This window comes from Adiantum capillus-veneris, chromosome 28, assembly GCF_014529385.1.
Source record: "Adiantum capillus-veneris isolate H3 chromosome 28, ASM1452938v2, whole genome shotgun sequence".
NCBI lineage: Eukaryota > Viridiplantae > Streptophyta > Polypodiopsida > Polypodiales > Pteridaceae > Adiantum > Adiantum capillus-veneris.
In genome coordinates this window covers 61,305,080-61,315,998 of record NC_140958.1, presented here as the reverse complement: position 1 = coordinate 61,315,998, position 10,919 = coordinate 61,305,080, and positions in this window count along the sequence as shown.

The window sequence follows — 10,919 nt, the reverse complement described above, 5'->3', positions numbered from 1 at the left end:
TGTGAGTGTGTGTTCTCTCTCTATCCCTAGGAAAAGGGCTCGCCCCCCCTCTTGTAGGGATGCTTTTGACTTTAGGAGCTCAAGCACCTTAGTCATCAAGCATGACAAAGCACTTGGACTAGGGGGTATTCCCACAAGCATCTCAGGCAAGCATGTCAAGGCACCTCAAGCACCTTAATCAAGCGGCAAGTCAAGCACCTCAAGCGCCTTAATCAAGCACCTCAAGCAGGACAAACACCTCAAGCACGACAAGCACCTCAAGCAGGTCAAGCACCTCGAGCTTGGGCCGGGTTCCCACCTCAAGCTCAGTCCTAGCTTACCTAAGGTCAAAGGACTTTTACACACATTATTGGAGGTCTTCAATGAAGCTAACCCTAAGGTCTTATGCTCCATTGGTTAGCCTTGCTCTTGATAAACCATCTCCCATTTGGGCCCCTTTACTATTGGCCCCGTGTTGAGATAGATCTATAAGCACATATCTATATCTTAACACTTGTTCCCGTTTATTCTCCCACATTAAGTGATCAATTTAATATGAGAAAATCATTTGGGTTGGTTAGATATTAGATTTTATGACATTACCTCTCTCTTGAAATCATAGGCGTCCTCGACTATGAGGTAGAAGAGATAAAGGCTTAGTCATTAGTCAATCGTACTTAGTGGGTAGAGGATCCCTTTTTTACCATACGACATCTTTCCGAGATGGATGACTAATCCATTTGGTGCTTGGGAGACATAAGTGCCGCAAGCATGTCTGCTCTTTAGTCCATTTCATTCTCCCAAAGTAGAGTGACAAATTCTACTTGGTGTTTGAGAGACGTCGTCATCACAAACATGATTCTAAGCATGCATACTAGTTAAATTTGTGCACAATTAAAAAGAGGACTAGTCATATAAGACAAAAACATGAGTCATTTAAAAGAAATTTGTACATTTGCTTACTCTAATGTAGCATTGTAAGCATTGACAAGGTTAATACTATCCTTAAGTTGTACTCCTTGCATCCATCTAGCATCTTCAAAAGGATAATTTTTGAACTTAATAAGATACCGTCGGATTATCTTACCATGTCGTAGTACCTTGTCTTCATGCCGAAGGACAGCTTTGGGTTGTAGCACCTCTTCTTGGTCTTCAACTTTGGGAGGGTCTTCAATAATTGGTTCAATTAGTGGCTCTCCTTTGTAGGGCTTATGTAGGCTTACATGAAAGGCATTGTGTATAAGCCAATGGTTGGGCAACTTGAGTTGATAAGCCGTCTCATTGATAGGCTTCAAGATTTGGAAAGGACCATAGTATCTTTTTGCTAGTTTAGCATAATACTTTTGATGGCCCGTAGGATTTTTGCCCGTCGTTTGCCTTAATCGAGCCTTAGGAAACTTGAGTAAGACCCAATCATTTTCTTTGAACATTAAGGCTCTTCTGTGCTTATCAGCAACAGCTTTTTGCCTTTGTTGAGAGATGGCTATAGCCTCCCTAATCTTTTGAAAAGATTCTTGTAGGTCACGGCTATATTCATCGGCGGCAAAGATCTTCCCATGTACTTTGAGTAGCAAGGGACTTTTAGGTCTTCCCTCTATGATCTCGAAAGGTGCTTTCCCGGTAGAAGTATGGACAGTATTATTGTAGGCATACTCTACTAGAGGTAAATACTTTTCCCATTGTGAGCGTTGATCTACTTCGGTAACATAAGTCTTGAGTAGATCGAGTATCGTAAGATTGGCTATCTCACTTTGGCCATCCGTTTGTGGGTGATAGGCCGAAGAGAAATTCAATCTTGTTTCTAGATTTTCAAAGAGACCTTTCCAGAAATTACTGATCATTCTAGGATCTCTATCTGACGCGATGGATGTGGGTAATCCATGGTGCTTGAAAATCTGAGATATGAAGAGAGTTGCCATTTGATGTGCCTTAATAGTCTTTTTGACAGGAATAAAATGTGCTTGCTTGCTAAACCTGTCGACTATTGTCCATATTCCTGTATTCCCATGGATAGACTTGGGTAATCCAAAGATGAAATCCATGGATATACTCTCCCATGGTGAATTTGGAATAGGCAATGGCTGGAGTAATCTAGGTTGCTTCCCTCTATCATACTTGGTCTTTTGGCATACTACACGTTTTGAAACATACTCTTGTATGTCCACTTTCAGGGTAGGCCAATAGAAATACGTCTCTACTCCTCGGAGAGTAGGTTGAATACCTCTATGCCCTGCATATGGAGGAGCATGGGATTCATACATAACCTTCTCACGAAGGGAATGGGTAACACATATCCTATTGCCGTGGAGAAGATAACCATCCTGCAAGGTGAATGGTTCCTCTTTCTTCCCCAAAGCAAGGGCTGACATTATGTCTCTAAAGTCAGCGTCAGTAGCATACTCATCTATCATAGAGGATAGATCATTGTGAGTAGCTATAGACACCGCATTAACTTTTGGTCGTCGTGAAAGTGCATCGGCAACTTGATTGTGCTTACTAGCTATGTGAGCAATATGGAAATTAAATTGCGAAAGAAAATTTGCCCACCTCATTTGTTTGTCGGAAAGCTTGGTTTGCGTCATGAAATACTTGAGACTTTGGTGGTCGGTTCGTAGGATAAATGGAGTCCCCAATAGGTAGTGCTTCCATGTGTCTAGGACATGTAGAACAGCTAAAAGCTCTTTCTCATAAATGCCCAAGACTCGTTCATCACTATTGAGCCTTCGGCTCTCATATGCTATGGCATGCCCTTCTTGAAGCAAAACCGCTCCAAGGCAATCACCACACGCATCACATTGGACCTCAAATGGCTTTGAGAGATCCGGAAGCACGAGGACTGGTTGGGAAGTAAGCTTCTCTTTGAGTTTTTCAAAAGCATTTTGCTCCTTAGCAATCCATACAAACTTAACGTTCTTCTTTGTTAAGTCGTGTAGTGGTCCTGCTACTTGAGAGAATTTTGCTATGAAGCGTCTATAGTATGCACACATACCAATAAAGCTTCTTAGCTCATGTAGATTCCTTGGGTTAGGCCATGATTTTATTACCTCTAACTTTGATGGATCCATACGAATACCATCGTGAGAGATAATATGACCTAGATATTGAATCTCTTGAAGGAAGAATTCACTTTTCTTTTGGTTGAGAAAAAGTTTGTTCTCCCTCAAGGCTTGAAAAATCACTTGGAGATGTTGCTTATGTTCCTCCAAAGACTTGGAGTAGATGATGATATCATCAAAGAACACTCCAGTGAATTTACGATATGGTCTAAAAATTTTCTCCATGAGACGATGGAAAGTAGCTGGTGCATTAGTCAAGCCAAAAGGCATGACTAGATATTCATAAAGACCAAATGTTGTGCGAAACGCGGTCTTTAGGATATCTTCATCCACTATCCTTATTTGATGATAGCCACTCTTAAGGTCAAACCTACTGAAGTAGGTAGAGCCTTGTAGCTTATCAAACAGATCTTCTACCCGAGGTACGGGAAATCTGTTTTTGATAGTGATATGTTTTAGTGCTCGATAGTCCACACACATACGGTATGTACCATCTTTCTTTTGCACTAAAAGGACTGGAGAACAAAAGGGAGAGGAACTAGGCCTCACCATCCCTTTGTCTACCAATTCCTGTACTTGCCTCATAATCTCCTCTTGTTGAGCTTGTGAGACTCGATAAGGAGGTTTGTTAGGCGGTGAGCTTCCTGGAAGGATCTCAATACGATGGTCATCATCCCCTCGTTTTGGAGGTAGGTCCATAGGGATATCATCGATGAACACATCTTGGAATCCTTTTAGAAAAGTAGACAAGTCTAACTCTTCTTGATTCCTATCATTTTCATTTGATAAAACATTATTAGCTTTTAGAGACTCTTTGACATAAATCATGTACGCAGAAACTGAGCTCTTCATTGATTTATCAAAAGAAAGAGGATTTACAAGTGGAATAGTGCGACCACGCTCACTAGCATCTATATACATGTTCTTTCCCCTGTAGGTGAAGTAAATTCTCCTTTCAGGGAACTTCATGTTGGCAGCCATGCGATCAAACCATGGTGCCCCTAGGATAACATCCTGATGTTGGAGAGGAGAGATGAAGAAGTCTTCTTTGTCGACATAGATTTGGACATGAAGCCTCAACTTCCCAATCAAGGGAGTAACAGAGGATTGTTGTCCCTTGAAAGCTGCATCGGCTGTTACTATATCTCCCATCTCAAAAGCTTGAATGCCCAACTTGGTGGCCAACTCTATTGATATGAAGTTGAGAGTAGAGCCTGGGTCAAACAAGATGAAGGCATCATGCTCTCTTACCTTTCCCCACGCATAGGAAAGTGATGATCCTTTGCAATGACCATCCTCTTTTGGAGCTTCGATGGTGGAAGCCCTAGGAGTCTCATTGCGAGTATTCTTCTTGGGGCAAGAACGATAGCCATGTCCTTGCTCTCCACACTTGAAACACTTATGGTCCTTGCGAAAAGCTTCAAGCTCTTCAGGAGAGACTTTGTTTTTACCTTTGTAAACTCCCTTCTCCTTGGACCGATTGTTGTTGTTGTTGTTGTTGTTGTGGAAGTGCCTTGGGAATTATTTTGAGCATTGGATTTCCCCTTTGCATCATTTTTATCTTTGTTTTCCATGGGCTTGACATTACGTCTAGCCCCTTGATGGAAATTGATGCGTGAAGCAACCATGGTGTGGTGGATTACTTCGGTAATAGTACCGGGCCATTGAGAGTTGATGTATTCGGCCATCTCTTCAGGTAGTCCCGCACAGAATTGCTGTCTTTGTTCGGCAAAGTCTATCTTTTGAAAGACAGTAGCTTTGAGATGTAAATCCCAAAACTTGTTTACATACTTGTTGATAGACTCATGAGAGAGAAGCTTCAAGCCGTGCCATTCGGTAAGAACTTTATCTTTAGTATCACTTGGAAGAAATTGCTTCATGATGGAAACTCGTAGAGTTTTCCATGTCTTTGGGGCTTCTCCATTGCCACGAAGGCTAGCCCACCATTGACGAGCTGATTTTTGGAAGTGCATAGCTACATGGCATAGCTTGAAGGACTCTGTGAAGCCCTCGTCCCCAAAGGCCGCATCAAATTGCTGGATGAAGGCCAACACTTTGTTGGTAGCACCAAAGGTGCCATCATAGGTGAGAAAAGAGATACTCTTTCCTCCCTCCTTGAACTTCTTTAGCTTTTGTGACCTTCGCCATGCAGGAAATGATTTGCGATGTCCTCCCCTCTTGTATTCTCTAGGAGAATAGCCATAACTTTCATCGGAAGAGGAGGAAGGTGAAGAAGAAGGAGAAGAGGGTGACCTCTTCCTAGCCCTTTTCTTCCTTTGTTTCCTCTCTTGCCTTTCAGAGTGATGAGGAGAAGAACTATAGGTTGCTCTTTTCCTCTTGGGAGGAGTAGGCGATCGTCTAGACCGCCGTCTTCGTGGAGCCACATCTTCAGAAGAACTTAAATTGTCATTGATTTCTTTGTCTTTGGATTCCTCCTCTCGAATGGGAGAGAGTCTTCTTTTGGGGGTCTCTTCAAGAGGCCTCCTAAGCTCTCTCTCCTCTGGGAGAGGAAGGGAAATTCCATAAGCACAAAGTTGTTGAGTAACTTCGGCTTGCAAAACAGGGTTGCCCATAGCTTGTTGCAACCTAGTGACGAGATAATTCACAAACATGGGAGCATCATCATTAGCACCTTCATGTGAAAAATCAAAGCTATCAATGTTCATTCTACTCTCTTGATTATTGTCAGCCATGTTAACAAAATTATGTTTATACTTAGTGTATGCTTTGGCAATACAAAACCTTAGTTGCCACTCCTCTTAGCCTTTGAAAATCCTCTCTTAAGTATCTACACCCACGGCTCAAAGTGGTTAATTATAGAGAGTAGAGGAGTAGGTCTAACATAGCAGAGTTGCCAAGGGTTATCTCCTTTCGGACTTCTTATGGCTCAATAATGGTAAAGCCGTAGGCAAGTCTAGAAAGACTTCATTATTAAGTCCAAAGCTCCCGAGGTGTGCACCATCCCCCACATAGTGGGCTCAACAAAACCGATAATAGATCCCAATTCCACTTACCCTATTATAATTAACAACATCAACCATTTATAGGCTACTTAAGGACCTCTCTTCTTAAGCAAGAGAAGAGAAACCAAATGCTCTGATACCAATGTAATGGAATTTGCCTATTCAATTTGAGAGTAGCGGAATTTAATGAGAGTACTTTCAAGAAATGATTTTGTGAGCATAGCGGGTTGACATAATTGAAGATAGCAACATAATCATAGCAATTAGTTAACTTGGCATAGACAATACTTTTGCAAGAGAGAGAATTTAGAGAACATGACAACAGTTGAGGACCGGATTTATGTGGAGCCGGTCCCCCCTCCAATAGGCATTTGTATTATGATTTCTCCCATAAAGAGAGACTTGTTACAATACATTCTTTGTGTTCCTTGTGACCTAGGTGAAGCAATGAAGATGGAAAGCTTCATGCATCACCATCATAGCATAACCTAAACTTGAAGAAAGCTTTAACTATACCAAGCCTCAGTCCCAAGACCTCAAACACCTTCGAAGGTGGAGAGAGCTAGCAGGGAATGAGGGTAGGGAAGAGGAAGAAGAAACATTTCGTAGGAGAAAGAATAGTTCCTCACTTATCATACTCTTGTTGCTAGCATACATAATAACATAGTAATGAAGAAGAAGGAGATGGCAAGCTTAAGCATTGAAGCATGGCTCTTGGTTGGATTTGCACTCCATAGCCAAGAGTGTTGGTGTAGGCTCTCAACCTTTACTTGCTTGGAGAGGGAGCTCTTCCACTTTTCATAGCACACAATGAGAGTGCTTGTGAGTGTGTGTGGGTGAGTATACCCCCTAAGCACCCCCCTAGCTTGCTTGGGTCGACCCCCCCTTGTAGCTCATGCTTGAAGCTCATTGGACCCCTCCAGGCCTAGCCAATCACAAGCAGAAGCCATTACAAGCAACAGGGATAGCCTTGGGACAAGTGTCCCCCTTTCCCCTTTGAGAGAGAGGACTTGATAAATGCAAAAACAATTAGATAATTCAAGTAATTTATCATTGGACCCCTTTGAATCCTAGCCAATAGGCTTCAAGCAACACATGAAGGTAACATGGGTAGGGACCTGACATGTGTCCTTGCTGCCTCTTCAAGATGGTGCTTCCCTTGTGAGTGTGAGTGTGTGCTCTCTCTCTAATCCCTAGGAAAAGGGCTCGCCCCCCCTCTTGTAGGGATGCTTTTGACTTTAGGAGCTCAAGCACCTTAGTCATCAAGCATGACAAAGCACTTGGACTAGGGAGTATTCCTACAAGCATCTCAGGCAAGCATGTCAAGGCACCTCAAGCACCTTAATCAAGCGGCAAGTCAAGCACCTCAAGCGCCTTAATCAAGCACCTCAAGCAGGACAAACACCTCAAGCACGACAAGCACCTCAAGCAGGTCAAGCACCTCGAGCTTGGGCTGGGTTCCCACCTCAAGCTCAGCCCTAGCTTACCTAAGGTCAAAGGACTTTTACACACATTATTGGAGGTCTTCAATGAAGCTAACCCTAAGGTCTTATGCTCCATTGGTTAGCCTTGCTCTTGATAGACCATCTCCCATTTGGGCCCCTTTACTATTGGCCCCGTGTTGAGATAGATCTATAAGCACATATCTATATCTTAACACTTGTTCCCGTTTATTCTCCCACATTAAGTGATCAATTTAATATGAGAAAATCATTTGGGTTGGTTAGATATTAGATTTTATGACATAAATAACATACCGGTTTTAAATGAAAAGACTGGTTTACATCAGCCGTCAGAACATTTGAACCGGTTGACACTTATATACCACTGGTACGTACCAAGGACATGTGTTCATTTTTTTTAACACTTATTTCTCACTGGTATACATCGTGGTTAAGTGCTCACATGTACTGGTTAGGTAAATAACATAGCGGTTTTAAATGAAAAGACTGGTTTACATCAGCAGTAAGAACATTTGAACTAGTTGACACTTATATGCCACTGGTACGTACCAAGGACATGTGTTCATTTTTTTTAACACTTATTTCTCACTGGTATACATCGTGGTTAAGTGCTCACATGTACTAGCTAGGTAAATAACATACCGGTTTTAAATGAAAAGACTGGTTTACATCAACAGTCAGAACATTTGAACTGGTTGACACTTATATACCACTGGTACGTACCAAGGACATGTGTTCATTTTTTTAACCCTTATTTTTCACTGGTATACATCATGGTTAAGTGCTCACATGTACTGGTTAGGTAAATAACATATCGGTTTTAAATGAAAAGACTGGTTTACATCAGCAGCAGTAAGAACATTTGAACTGGTTGACACTTATATACCACTGGTACGTACCAAGGGCATGTGTTCATTTTTTTTAACACTTATTTCTCACTGGTATACATCGTGGTTAAGTGCTCACATGTAATGGTTAGGTAAATAACATACCGGTTTTAAATGAAAAGACTGGTTTACACCAGCAGTAAACATTTGAACTGGTTAACACTTATATACCACTGGTACGTACCAAGGACATATGTTCATATATACTGGTTTGTTTAACCAATCAAGTGAAAAAACATAGTGGTTTGAAATAAAAATACTGGTTTATAGTAATGTAACAGTTTTCCTCAAAGATAAGAAAAACTTGCAGTTTTCTTCAATGTTCTTTAACCATATATGTCTTTCATTGTAGGTGGAGCTCTTTCTCAACTTCAAAGAACAATACCCTGAAATTGTAATAAGGCAGCAGGCGTTTGAGTACATGAAGCCATATTTTGTGCGGAAATTGAGAGACCGATATACTTGCTGCTGCATTTCACATGTTCAAATGTCCTTCCTAAAGGATGCCATAAATCACATGCGAAGTTCTGTATTCGGTCTGCATGGAAAAGCTTGCCAATGTCAATGCAACATATGCAAAGACAATGGTGGATGCAAGGCACCAAAAAACCCTATCAAGAGTGTAATAGCCTTATTGGACTCTATAATGTGTCCAAAATCAGATACGTCCACCTTCCATGCCGTTGCCTGCTTGAGTGGTCAATGTAAAAGGTGTGGCCCGAATAAGTTAGACTTTTGTGCTACAGAGGCTACATTTATTGCTAAAAAGATTGTGGTGAAGATTTTTGAGGACCTAGAAGTAGGAACTGTGCGTGACGGTCCGAAGAAGAAAAGGAAAGTCTTGTCACATAAGGAAATATCATGCCAGGATCTCTCAGTCATGCTCAAAGACCATCATAAGAAATACATAATGCATAAGTTTGTGTATAGATGGAAAGCAGAATGATATAAGGAATGCATACAAAGATTTCCAGAAGATGTTGTTGTGTCAGTTGTTGACTTTGCTGAAAATTATAGTTTCAAAGAACAAAATGAGATTCAGTCCATGCACTGGTATTCAAATCAAGTAACTATTTTTGTGCACATAACATATTTCCGAATTGCAGGTAACGACATCACCCTAGATCAGTATTATTTCTTTTGTATTAAACCTTCAATAATTTCTGATTTTTATATTATGCAGGTGACATCCACAAGACAATTCACTTCTTCATTTCAAATGACAAGCAACATGACACATATTTTGTTCAACACTGTTTTTTGAAACATGCGGAATGGCTAAAGCAATTTGGTCTAAACATAAGGCGTCATTGGGTATGGTCTGATGGGGCAGGTTCACAATTCAAAGCAAGAAGACCATTCTATTTCCTTGCCAAGTATACCATGTTCTAACAAACATTATCTGAAGGTGGTTTAATATAGAGACCTATAATATTGGCGTTAAAGTTGTAATAAAATGCTTGTCTAACATCAGTAATATTATAATACGTGTTTTTTTTGGTAATTTTATCATGCCAAGAGTATATTAATCTTCTTCTATCCATTGAATAAATTGCAGATACATTGTTTTTACGGGATGAAAAATGTCTTGGAACTTTTTTGGATCCGGCCATGGTAAGGGAGAACACGACGATGCGGGGGCAGTGATAAAAAGGTATTTAACTCAATACCAATTGCACCCAAACTGCCCAAAGATAGACTGTGCTACAGATGTTGTGGCATTATTGAGACGGACCTTGTCAGATGGTGCTACAGCCACCTATGCATCCCAGGCCCGTAATGTAAGCAGGATTTTTTGGGTGATTGAATTGGGAGATGTAGAAAGGGGAAAAAATTGGGATGTGAAGGCTGTAAAAAATACCCGCTCAATGCACTCTGTTTCTGCATATTCAGAGCATGATACAACTGCTTTGAGAACACGTTCACTTTCTTGTGCATGTAAACAGGAAAAGTGGAGGAGATGTGTGAGCAAGTCACACGTTCCTTTCTTGACCTACCTTATTTTGGAGCCTACGGAAGAAGGGGAAGACGATGACGATGAAATAAATGAGGATGTAGCGTATGAAGGACACTATGACACCCTCAGTCAAGCTCTTATTGTTGGTGATAGTTTTGCTGTTCCCGCACCAAATGACAATGAAGAAAAAGTGGATTTCTATATAGTGAAATGCACTGTAGCTATTCAGGGGTTTCATTCAGACGCTGAAGATGACTGGGGCCATATCATTGGGTGAGGATCCTATGCTATCAAAGGGTTTTACTATCGTATGATAAATGAGCAGACCTACGAGCTTTTGGACAAAAAGCCAGAGGTGTTCATATATTCACATCTTGTTCGGGCAATCAAAATCCCCATGATACCCCATCCTAGCAACTCAAAACTATATACAATATCACTTGATGTCAGTGAGTCTATCTACAATAGTATGCCTTTTGAGCTGTAACCATCTTAAGAAATGCATAATGCATAATTTTGTGTATATCTGCCTTTAACTGTAAACTGAATCGTCTCCCTCTCTCTCTCTCTCTCTCTCTCTCTCTCTCTCTCTCTCTCTCTCTCTCTTTGTCACT